Below are 13,487 nucleotides of genomic sequence, written 5' to 3' on the forward strand. Positions count from 1 at the left end.
ATTCATTGCAATGCTTTAAATAAGATTTATCCTTTCTCCTTTCCCCCTATTTTTATTCATATCACATGGACTCAGAAATATTTATTTTATTCTTTAATTTATAATTGAATACTATCATTAATTTTAAAAATTGAGTTAAAATTCACATAATATAAATTTACCAGTTTAAATATTTTAAAGTGTAAAGCCTTAACTATACATTAAGTAGGCAGCCATGTGGTAATATTTGAGATTAGAAAAACTTTGTTGCTAGAATTAACTCCAGGTGCCATGGTCTTAAAAATCCTACCACTGAAGACATATTCTTTTCAATTGATTTTTTATAATGTAGAATGCAACTAATCCAATTCAATGTCTTTTAGTACATTCACAATGTTGTGCAACCATCATCATTATCTAACACTAGAACATTTCATCACCCCAGAAAGAAATCCTACACCCATTAAGTAATCACTTCCTATTTCTTCTCCCCTCCCCTAAGCCCCTGGTAATGACTAGGCTACTTTCTATCACCATGGATTTACTTATGCTAGACATTTCATATAAATGGAATCATAAAATACATGGCCTTTGTGTCTAGATTCTTTAACTTGGCATAGTGGTTTTAAAGTTCATTTATGTTATAGCATATAACAGTACTTCATTACTTTTTATGGCTGAATAATATTCCACTGTGTGGCTAAATCACATTTTGTTTATCTATTCATCAGTTGATGGACATTTGGGTTGTTTCCACTTCCTCAGGATACTTTTGCCCTATATAGCAGGGGTCCCCAACCCCTGGGCCATGGACTGGTACTGGTCCTCGTCCTGTTAGGAACTGGGCCTGCACAGCATGAGGCGAGGAAGCAAAGCTTCATCTGCCACACACCCCTCGCTCACATTACAGCCTGAACCATTGCTCACATTACCGCCTGAACCATCCCCTCCCACTGTCTGTGGAAAACTTGTCTTCCACAAAACCAGTCCCCGGTGCCAAAAAGGTTGGGGACTGCTGATATATAGAATTCTTAATCAGCAGGTTTTCTTCTTTCATCATTTTGATTAAATCATCCCACTGCCTTCTGGCTTTTGTGGTTTCTGATGAGAAATCAGCTCTTAATCTTATTGAAAAATTTCTTGTATGTTTCTCAGCATAAATCTCTGAATTTATTCTATTTAAGGTTTGATCTTCTTGGATATGTAGATTCATATCTTTCATCAAATATGGGCAATAAACTTCAAAAAACCCTTGAGCATTATCTACTCTAGTTGAACATATGTATACCCAATGACCCAGAAATGCCACTCCTAATTATATACCCCAAAATAATATGTGCACATGTGCACTAAAAGACTTGTTAAAAATGTGTTATTAATAAAAGTCAAATACTTTAAACAATTTTTTTATTGTCCACTCAGAGTTTACACAAATGTTTATTGCAGTCTTATTCATAATAACCAAAAAGTAGGAGGAAAAAATAAATGTTCTTCTACTGGTAAATGGATAAGCAAATTGTAGTTTATTCATCCAGTGAAATTCTATTCAACAATAAATAGTAGTGAACAATATGCAACAATATGGATGAATCTCAAAAACATGCTGACTGAAAGTAACCAGACACCAAAAACAAAACAAACAAAACACCAAAAAACATACTGTACAATTCCATTTATGAAATTCTAGTAAGTATAAACTAATACACTGGCAGAAATTAGATTAGTGGTTGCCCAGGTATGTGGTTGGGAAAGGAGAACTGACTAAAAGGGGATACTAGGGAACTATTTGACATAATGGAAATGTTCTATACCTTGACTGTGATTATAGTTACATGGGTGTATAAGTTTTCAAAATTTACAGAAATGTATGCTGAAAATGGATACATTTTTGTATGTAAATTATACTTTAATAAAGTTGATTTTCTAAATAGATCATTCTAGCTACCACGAGGAAATTGGATTTTGGCCAGACAATGGTGGAAGCAGGTACACTAATTAAGAGGTTATTGCAGAGATAATAGTAGCTTGGATGAGTGTGGTAATCACAATGATAATAGTTAATGTGTATATGACATTTATTATGTGCCAGGCACTGTTCTCTGTACTTTGTGTGCATTGGTTTATTTCATCCTCCCACTAATCATTCATATGAAGTAGGTACTGTTATTAGGTACTGTTATGATGTTAAAGTACAAAAAGCTTAAGTGACTTGTGTAGTAAGTAGAAAAGCTGGTAGTTTGGCTTCAATTCATACACTTAACCATTATGCTCTACTGGATAGATTCAGAACAAATTTTGAAGGTACGGTTGCCAGAAGTTACTGATATGTAAGATGTGCTATGCAAGCTAAAGAGAAGAATCAAAGATGATGATTCCATAATGGGATGAAGAAAACTGGGAAAGTATCATGATTGAAGGGTGTAAAATGAAGAGGCCTCCATTAAACAAGTGAAAGCAAAATTGGACTCTTGTGTTTGTTAAGCAAAAAAGAGCTTTGTTTCCAGGTGAAGCCTCTGAAGAAAACAAACCACTATCATTTGGGCTTTCCAAGAGCAAGTAGTTCAGGAAATGGTGGAATATCACAAGTGGGAGCATTTAGGGATTGACTGACCTATAGCCCAGAGTATAGTCATTGAAGTTAGGCTGTTGCTGCTGGGCTGGCTTTTAAAGGTGTAAGTCCTAGTAGGAAGTTGTCACTGATCCGCTGGGATGGGTATAACATCTGATCTGCTGTTACTGTTTACTGTGACCAAAGATCATCAATTTCTTTCTAAGGGAATAAGAATGTGTTATTGTCAAGAAATAAAAAAATACTTAAACTCTGTTTAGGACATGTCATGTTTAAGATACTTAACAGCCATGCCAATAAGGATGTCAAGAAGATAATTAGGTCATATCAATCTGGAATTTCCAGTACATACACATCAAGTCTGAGAGTCATCAGCCAAAAAGACTGGATGAGATCACCTTAAGGACAGAAAGGAGCTAAACAGAGGCCTAGATGGGGAGAAGTCTCCAAATTTTGTAGATCAGGCACAGTAGGAGGAAAAAACAAACGTGTTTGAGAAGGATTCACCAGGAGGTCTGAAAAACTTTCTGAATATTCAACAAGGTATTTATAGAAAATAGTCAAGTATTTAAAAGGATATAATTGGAATAACTTTACCTGAAAAATTCTGAGCATTCCATTGCAAATAAGTTATAAATAAAGAAAACATGTTTATGAAAATGAAATATAATGATATCATTGAGTGCCCACTCCATGTCTGGCATTATATAGACACAGAAAGAGTGAGGTGGGTGAGAAGGTTTCTCTCAAAATGAAGGCTTGAATTTATCCTTGCATTCATTCTATCAAAAGAAATATTTAGCAAATGCCTTTGAAATACCTGACACATGCTTGATTAACAGAAATATAACTGAACAAGGTAAGCATATTCATGAAATCTAATGGAAAAGACAGCACCAGATACACCATTTTAGTGTATAGAGTGCTTTGGGTACTTAAATCATGGAGAACTAACCTAATCTAAGGGTCGTGGAAAGTCTCTCTAAGAAAGTAAAATTTTAGCTAAAACTTAAGAGGTGAGTAGAGATTCACCAAGAGGGTAGAAAATAATGTCCAAGGCAAAGAGAACAACATGTGCAAAAAGTTGGGGAGGAGATTCTCAGGTAGACTAGTCTGATCAGAGTGGGAGATGTGGCTGAAGAATTAAGTATGTGGATTTTAATGGGGTGGGGACCTTACAAGTCTCACTAAGGATTTTGGACTTTATCATAAAGTAAATGGAAATAACATAATCAGAGCTTGTTTTCAAAATCTCACTGTTGTAGGTGATATAATCTATATAATTAAAAGTGTCTGTGGGATCACAGAAGAGGAAAAGATCAACTGATCAGGTAGGCTCCCAAGGGAAAAAATATTTGAATTGAGTTTTGAAGCATGGGAGAGATTCTACCAGGCAGCAAAATAGAAAAGGCATTCCAGGAAGGGGAAACAACAAGGGCAAAGACTCCAGTATACAAAAAGAGCTGGGCATGCTGGGGAACAGGAAGCAACCATGAAGGACTACAGCAGAAAGTGGAGAGAACATGGCAGAAAATAAGGCCAAGGGATTCATCCCTGACATCTATGTACTAATGGTACAGTATGGAACAAATACCATATATTTAAATATTTAAAAGTTATAAATCATGCTAACAAAATATTATATAAAATTTGTTCTCCTCTCTACATGCCTTCATATTCAAAAATATGGTGAATAAGAGGTTGTTTAGTATAGGTGAATATGGTAAATTTACATTCATTCAGGCCTTTATTTACACTTAACAGTCCAAGTATTATTATATCTTTACAGGAAGTTTGCCAAGTCACCCAGTTCTAAATCAAAGTTCATTAACCATATGACTAGGAAAGTTACGTAAATCTTGCCAGATAACAGTAATTAACAGGCAAGCGCTGGGTTCTAGGCCTAGTTGCTTTTTTTTTTTTTTTATGATTCTAGTAGTCACAGCATATCTGACAAGAGTAATCAGATATGGATATAAAACTGAAAAGTCTGTCAAACTCTTTACTAAATGTAAAAATTATAAACTGCTTTTGAGTGAGGTTAGTCCCAGTGGAATCTTATAGGATCTTACATGGCATAAAAACAAATTCTTTACTACGTAAACACAATTATTTAATGTTTTGTGATTCCAAAGTCTAACAATATCACAGTTTCCTTCATCATTTCTGTTGATTCTTCCTCAAAATTCAATATTGCATGATGTCTGTATAGAAAAACATTACAGCACTAATTTAAGATTTAAGAATTTTAAAAAATCAGAATTATACTAAAGTTTGCCTTTGCTACAGTATTAATAAAACTTAGTATGCATTTTAGAAGTATAAGCAAGATTTCAAGGGAAAAGATTAATTTCCTGACAAAGAATTGATTAAAATCATTCTCATGATACCTAGCGTAATGTACTGTACATAGTAGGAATTCACAAACATCTATTAAATGCATGGCTGTTGAGTGAATTCTTATTCATTGATTAGTGAATATGTAACTCCTAAAATAATAATGCTTTCATACTGGGGTCTTTAGAGATCATTGATTCTAACACTTTCACTGTCAAGATGCAGATGCAGAAGCCCAAAGAAGTTTAGTAAGCTGCTCAATTTCATCCTTCTAGGTATTTCAGAATGTTTAAGTCACAAGTTTCAGTTTCTAAAACTACTAGAACAATAAAATAGGTGTGTGTTAGGCCATTGTTAGCCAAGTAGTACAAATTTTTGGACATCATAGGAAAGAGAGCATATGTAGCAGAAGTCTATTTATTTGTTTGTTCACCCATCATTTTATACATGTTGCTCCCTTAGAAGCTACCAGCCATCTCATAACCACTGATTGATCAATCTTGAGTCCTGAAACGTATTACCACAATCCTTGGCCATAGTTGCTTGGCTTGGTTGTTGGGATCTTGCCGAAGCTAGGTCAAGCAAGTTTTTTCTCTGAGACTGTTTTAACTTCTCTGATGGAATAAGACAAAAGACAAAAGCTGTTGCTTACTACATTAACCATCACATGAAGGAAATCTATTTGAATTAAGAAAAAAAAAGTCTCTGACCAGTAGTGCACCCAGATATCTGAAAGACACAAATATAAATCCTTTTTAGAGGGACTCTTTTTAAATTAAGACTTCAAAGATCTTCTGCAAATAAAGGGAAAATGAGCAAATGAAAAGTCAAACATCTCTAAACATAAAGAAAACAAGCCTGGAGGGATTTGAGAAGATGGCGGAAGAGTAAGACACGGAGATCACCTTCCTCTCCACAAATACAACAGAAATACATCTACATGTGGAACAGCTCCTATAGAATACCTACTGAATGCTGGCAGAAGGCCTCAGACCTCCCAAAAGGCAAGAAAACTCCCATGTACCTGGGTAAAGCAAAAGAAAAAAGAACAAACAGAGACAAAAGAATAGGGACGGGACCTGCACCAGTGGGAGGGAGCTGTGAAGGAGGAAGTTTCCACACACTAGGAAGCCCCGTCGCGGGCAGAGACTGTGGATGGCGGAGGGGAAGCGTCTGAGCCGTGGAGGAGAGCATAGCCACAGGGGTGCTGAGGGCAAAGCGGAGAGATTCCCGCACAGAGGATCGGTGCCTACCAACACTCACCAGCCCGAGAGGCTTGTCTGCTCACACACCGGGGCGGGTGGGGGCTGGGAGCTGAGACTCGGGCTTCGGTCTGATTGCAGGGAGAGGACTGGGGTTGGCTCCCTGAACACAGCCTGAAGGGGGCTAGTGCACCACAGCTAGCCGGGAGGGAGTCCAGGAAAAGGTCTGGACCTGCCGAAGAGGCAAGAGACTTTTTCTTCCCTCATTGATTCCTGGTGCGCGAGGAGAGGGGATTAAGAGTGCTGCTTAAAGGAGCTCCAGAGACGGGCGTGAGCTGCGGCTATCAGCGCTGACCCCAGAGACGGGCATGAGACGCTAAGGCTGCTGCTGCCGCCACCAAGAAGCCTGTGTGCGAGTACAGGTCACTATCCACACCTCCCTTCCAGGGAGCCTGTGCAGCCCGCCACGTCCAGGGTCCCATGATCCAGGGACAACTTCCCCAGGAGAACGCACGGTGTGCATCAGGCTGGTGTAACGTCACACTGGCCTCTGTCGCCGTAGGCTCTCCCCGCATCCGTACCCCTCCCTCCCCCCCGGCCTGAGTGAGCCAGAGCCCCCGAATCAGCTGCTACTTTAACCCCGTCCTGTCTGAGCGAAGAACAGACGCCCTCAGGCGACCTACACGCAGAGGCTGGGCCAAACCCAGAGCTGAACCCCGGGAGCTGTGAGAACAAAGAAGAGAAAGGGAAATCTCTCCCAGCAGCCTCAGGAGCAGCGGATTAAATCTCCACAATCAACTTGATGTACCCTGCATCTGTGGAATACGTGAATAGACAACGAATCCCAAATTGAGGAGGTGGACTTTGGGAGCAAGATATATTATTTTTCTGCTTTTCCCCTTTTTGTGAGTGTGTATGTGTATGATTCTGTGTGAGATTTTGTCTGTATGGCTTTGCTTTCACCATTTGTCCTAGGGTTCTGTCTGTCCGTTTCTTTTTTATTTTAACTTCTTAAAAATTATTTTCTTAATAATTATTTTTTATTGTAATTATTTTATCATATTTTATTTTTTCTTTCTTTCTTCTGCTTTCTTTCTTCCTTTCTTTCTTTCTTTCCTTCTTTCTTTCTTTCTTCTATTTTTTCTCCCTTTTATTCTGAGCCGTGTGAATGAAAGGCTTTTGGTGCTCCAACCAGGAGTCAGGGCTGTGCCTCTGAGGTGGGAGAGCCAACTTCAGGACACTGGACCACAAGAGACCTCCCAGCTCCACATAATATCAAATGGCAAAAATCTCCCAGAGATCTCCATCTCAACAGCAGGACCCAGCTTCACTCAACATCCAGCAAGCTACAGTGCTGGACACCATATGCCAAACAACTAGCAAGACAGGAACACAAACACACCCATTAGCAGAGAGGCTGCCTCAAGTCATAATAAGTCCACAGAAACCCCAAAACACACCACCAGATGTGGACCTGCCCACCAGAAAGACAAGATACAGCCTCATTCACCAGAACACAGGCACTAGTCCACTCCACCAGGAAGCCTACACAACCCACTGAACCAACTTTGGCCACTAGGGACAGACACCAAAAACAATAGGAACTACGAACCTGCTGCCTACAAAAAGGAGACCCCAAACACAGTAAGATAAGCAAAATGAGAAGACAGAAAAACACAAAGCAGATGAAGGAGCAAGATAAAAACCCACCAGACCTAACAAATGAAGAGGAAATAGGCAGTCTACCTGAAAAAGAATTCAGAATAATGATAGTAAAGATGATGCAAAATCTTGGAAATAGAATGGACAAAATGCAAGAAACATTTAACAAGGACCTAGAAGAACTAAAGATGAAACAAGCAATGATGAACAACACAATAATTGAAATTAAAAATGCTCTAGATGGGATCAATAGAATAACTGAGGCAGAAGAACGGATAAGTGACCTGGAAGATAAAAGAGTGGAAATAACTACTGCAGAGCAGAATAAAGCAAAAAGAATGAAAAGAACTGAGGACAGTCTCACAGACCTCTGGGACAATATTAAACACACCAACATTCGAATTATAGGGGTTCCAGAAGAAGAAGAGAAAAAGAAAGGGACTGAGAAAATATTTGAAGAGATTATAATTGAAAACTTCCCTAATATGGGAAAGGAAATAGTTAATCAAGTCCAGGAAGCACAGAGAGTCCCATACAGGATAAATCCAAGGAGAAACACGCCAAGACACATATTAATCAAACTGTCAAAAATTAAATACAAAGAAAACATATTAAAAGCAGCAAGGGAAAAACAACAAATAACACACAAGGGAATTCCCTTAAGGTTAACAGCTGATCTTTCAGCAGAAACTCTGCAAGACAGAAGGGACTGGCAGGACATATTTAAAGTGATGATGGAGAGAAGCCTACAACCAAGATTACTTTACCCAGCAGGGATATCATTCAGATTTGATGGAGAAATTAAAACCTTTACAGACAAGCAAAAGCTGAGAGAGTTCAGCACCATGAAACCAGCTTTACAACAAATGCTAAAGGAACTTCTCTAGGCAAGAAACACAAGAGAAGGAAAAGACCTACAATAACAAACCCAAAACAATTAAGAAAATGGGAATAGGAACATACATATCGATAATTACCTTAAATGTAAATGGATTAAATGCTCCCACCAAAAGACACAGACTGGCTGAATGGATACAAAAACAAGACCCATACATATGCTGTCTACAAGAGACCCATTTCAGACCTAGAGAAACATACAGACTGAAAGTAAGGGGATGGAAAAAGATATTCCATGCAAATGGAAACCAAAAGAGAGCTGGAGTAACAATTCTGATATCAGACAAAGTAGACTTTAAAATAAAGACTATTAGAAGAGACAATGAAGGACACTACATAATGATCAAGGGATCAATCCAAGAAGAAGATATAACAATTGTAAATATTTATGCACCCAACATAGGAGCACCTCAATACATAAGGCAAATACTAACAGCCATAAAAGGGGAAATCAACAGTAACACATTCATAGTAGGGGACTTTAACACCCCACTTTCACCAATGGACAGATGATCCAAAATGAAAATAAATAAGGAAACACAAGCTTTAAATGATACATTAAACAAGACAGATTTAATTGATATTTATAGGACATTCCATCCAAAAACAACAGAATACACATTTTTCTCAAGTGCTCATGGAACATTCTCCAGGATAAATCATATCTTGGGTCACAAATCAAGCCTTGGTAAATTTAAGAAAATTGAAATGGTATCAATTATGTTTTCCGAACACAATGCTATGAGACTAGATATTAAATCAAAAAAACCTAGAAACAAATGACAATGGAGACACAGCAACCCAAAACCTCTCGGATGCAGCAAATGCAGTTCTAAGAGGGAAGTTTATAGCAACACAATCCTACCTTAAAAAACAGGAAACATCTCGAATAAACAACCTAACCTTGCACATAACGTAATCAGAGAAAGAAGAACAAAAAAACCCCAAAGTTAGCAGAAGGAAAGAAATCATAAAGATCAGATCAGAAATAAATGAAAAAGAAATGCAGTAAATGATAGTAAAGATCAATAAAACTAAAAGCTGCTTCTTTGAGAAGGTAAACAAAATTGACAAACCATTAGCCAGACTCATCAAGAAAAAAAGGGAGAAGACTCAAACCAATAGAATTAGAAATGAAAAAGGAGAAGTAACAACTGACACTGCAGAAATACAAAAGATCATGAGAGATTACTACAAGCAATTCTATGCCAATAAAATGGACAACCTGGAAGAAATGGACAAATTCTTAGAAAGGCACAACATGCCAAGACGGAATCAGCAGGAAATAGAATATATGAACAGACCAATCACAGGCACTGAAATTGAAACTGTGATTAAAAATCTTCCAACAAACAAAAGCCCAGGACCAGATGGCTTCACAGGTGAATTCTATCAAACGTTTAGAGAAGAGCTAACACCTATCCTTCTCGAACTCTTCCAAAATATAGCAGAGGGAGGAACACTCCCAAATTCCTTCTACGAGGCCACCATCACCTTGATACCAAAACCAGACAAGGATGTCACAAAGAAAGAAAACTACAGGCCAATATCACTGATGAACATAGATGCAAAACTCCTCAACAAAATACTAGCAAACGTAATCCAACAGCACATTAAAAGGATCATACACCATGATCAAGTGGGGTTTATTCCAGGAATGCAATGATTCTTCAATATAAGCAAATCAATCAACGTGATACACCATATTAACAAATTGAAGGAGAAAAACCATATGATCATCTCAATAGATGCAGAGAAAGCTTTTGACAAAATTCAACACCCATTTATGATAAAAACCCTGCAGAAAGTAGGCATAGAGGGAACTTTCCTCAACATATTAAAGGCCACATATGACAAACCCACAGCCAACATCGTCCTCAATGGTGAAAAACTGAAAGCATTTTCACTAAGATCAGGAACAAGACAAGGTTGCCCACTCTTATTCAACATCGTTTTGGAAGTTTTAGCCACAGCAATCAGAGAAGAAAAGGAAATAAAAGGAATCCAAATCAGAAAAGAAGAAGTAAAGCTGTCACTGTTTGCAGATGACATGATACTATACATAGAGAATCCTAAAGATGCTACCAGAAAACTACTAGAGCTAATCAATGAATTTGGTAAAGTAGCAGGATACAAAATTAATGCACAGAAATCTCTGGCATTCCTATACACTAATGATGAAAAATCTGAAAGTGAAATCAAGAAAACACTCCCATTTACCATTACAACAAAAAGAATAAAATATCTAGGAATAAACCTACCTAAGGAGACAAAAGACCTGTATGCAGAAAATTATAAGACACTGATGGAAAAAATTAAAGATGATACAAATAGATGGAGAGATATACCATGTTCTTGGATTGGAAGAATCAACATTGTGAAAATGACTAAACTATCCAAAGCAATCTACAGATTCAAAGCAATCCCTATCAAACTACCACTGGCATTTTTCACAGAACTAGAACAAAAAATTTCGCAATTTGTATGGAAACACAAAAGACCCCGAATAGCCAAAGCAATCTTGAGAATGAAAAATGGAACTGGAGGGATCAGGCTCCCTGACTTCAGACTATACTACAAAGCTACAGTAATCAAGACAGTATGGTACTGGCACAAAAACAGAAAGATAGATCAATGGAACAGGATAGAAAGCCCAGAGATAAACCCATGCACATATGGTCACCTTATCTTTGATAAAGGAGGCAGGAATGTACAGTGGAGAAAGGAAAGCCTCTTCAGTAAGTGGTGCTGTGAAAACTGTACAGGTACATGTTAAAGTATGAGATTAGATCACTCCCTATCACCATACACAAAAATAACCTCAAAATGGATTAAAGACCTAAATGTAAAGCAAAAAACTATCAAACTCTTAGAGGAAAACATAGGCAGGACACTCTATGACATAAATCACAGCAAGATCCTTTCCTAGATCCACTTCCTAAAGAAATGGAAATAAAAAGAAAAATAAACAAATGGGACCTAATGAAACTTCAAGGCTTTTGCATAGCAAAGGAAACCATAAACAAGACCAAAAGACAACCCTCAGAATGGGAGAAAATATTTGCAAATGAAGCAACTGACAAAGGATTAATCTCAAAAATTTATAAGTAGCTCATGCAGCTCAATAACAAAAAAACAAACAACCCAATTCAAAAATGGGCAGAAGACCTAAATAGACATTTCTCCGAAGAAAATATACAGGCTGCCAACAAACACATGAAAGAATGCTCAACATCATTAATCATTAGAGAAATGCAAATCAAAACTACAATGAGGGCTTCCCTGGTGGCGCAGTGGTTGAGAGTCTGCCTGCCGATGCAGTGGACACAGGTTAATGCCCCGGTCCGGGAAGATCCCACATGCCGTGGAGCGGCTGGGCCCGTGAGCCATAGCCGCTGAGCCTGCGCGTCCAGATCCTGTGCTCCACAATGGGAGAGGCCGCAACAGTGAGAGGCCCGCATACCGCAAACAAACAAACACAAACTACAATGAGATATCATCTCACACCAGTCAGAATGGCCATCATCAAAAACTCTAGAAACAATAAATGCTGGAGAGGGTGTGGAGAAAAGGGAACACTCTTGCACTGCTGGTGGGAATGTGAATTGGTACAGCCACTATGGAGAACAGTATGGAGGTTCCTTAGAAATCTACAAATAGAGATACCATATGACCCAGCAATCCCACTATTGGGCATATACCCTGAGAAAACCATAATTCAAAAAGAGTCATGTACCAAAATGTTCATTGCAGCTTTATTTACAATAGCCTGGAGATGGAAACAACCTACATGTCCATCATCGGATGAATGGACAAAGAAGATGTGGCACATATGTACAATGGAATATTACTCAGCCATAAAAAGAAAGGAAATTGAGCTATTTGTAATGAGGTGGATAGACCTAGAGTTTGTCATACAGAGTGAAGTAAGTCAGAAAGAGAAAGACAAATACCGTATGCTACCACATATATATGGATTTTAAGAAAAAAAAATGTCTTGAAGAACCTAGGGGTAAGACAGGAATAAAGACACAGACCTACTAGAGAATGGATTTGAGGATATGGGGAGTGGGAAGGGTAAGCTGTGACAAGGCACGAGAGAGGCATGGACATATATACACTACCAAACGTAAGGTAGATAGCTAGTGGGAAGCAGCTGCATAGCACAGGGAGATCAGCTCAGTGCTTTGTGACCGCCTGGAGGGGTGGGATAGGGAGGGTGGGAGGGAGGGAGACGCAAGAGGGAAGAGATATGGGAACATATGTATATGTATAACTGATTCACTTTGTTATAAAGCAGAAACTAACACACCATTGTAAAGCAAATATACTCCAATAAAGATGTAAAAAAAAAAAAAGAAGCGAAGAAAAAAGAACGGTTAATAAAATTCTAAGGGAGTATCTACAAGGAGATTAAGCTACCAATTCACTGTATTCTTCAATTTAAAGTTTGTGTAACAGTTGGTTAAATCCAGCATAATCTCTACAGGAATTAACTATGACATCTAAGAATGGCTGGACTGTAGCATGAGTGGGTGTGTGACGTTGTGATGTTTCATAAATCTCTGAATCAGTACACCATACCCATAGGTGAAATCTCAACATTTCCTTCTTTATATCTCACGTTACAAAGAATGGCATTTGCTTTTCATTCATTTTATGTAACACTTTGAAAGGTAGTATATATAAAAAATAATTTGCTATTACCTCAACACTTCTGTGAGGCATCCAGAAAAATATCTTTCAGGAGGAAGAGGCAACAGGAAAAGAATAAAGAAATAAGTTTTAATAAAGATCATGAAAAGAAACTTGGTTAGAGATTAAGTTTTTGGAATTTTATG

This window comes from Phocoena phocoena, chromosome 1 (genome assembly GCF_963924675.1).
Source record: "Phocoena phocoena chromosome 1, mPhoPho1.1, whole genome shotgun sequence".
In the NCBI taxonomy this organism is placed as follows: Eukaryota; Metazoa; Chordata; class Mammalia; order Artiodactyla; family Phocoenidae; genus Phocoena; species Phocoena phocoena.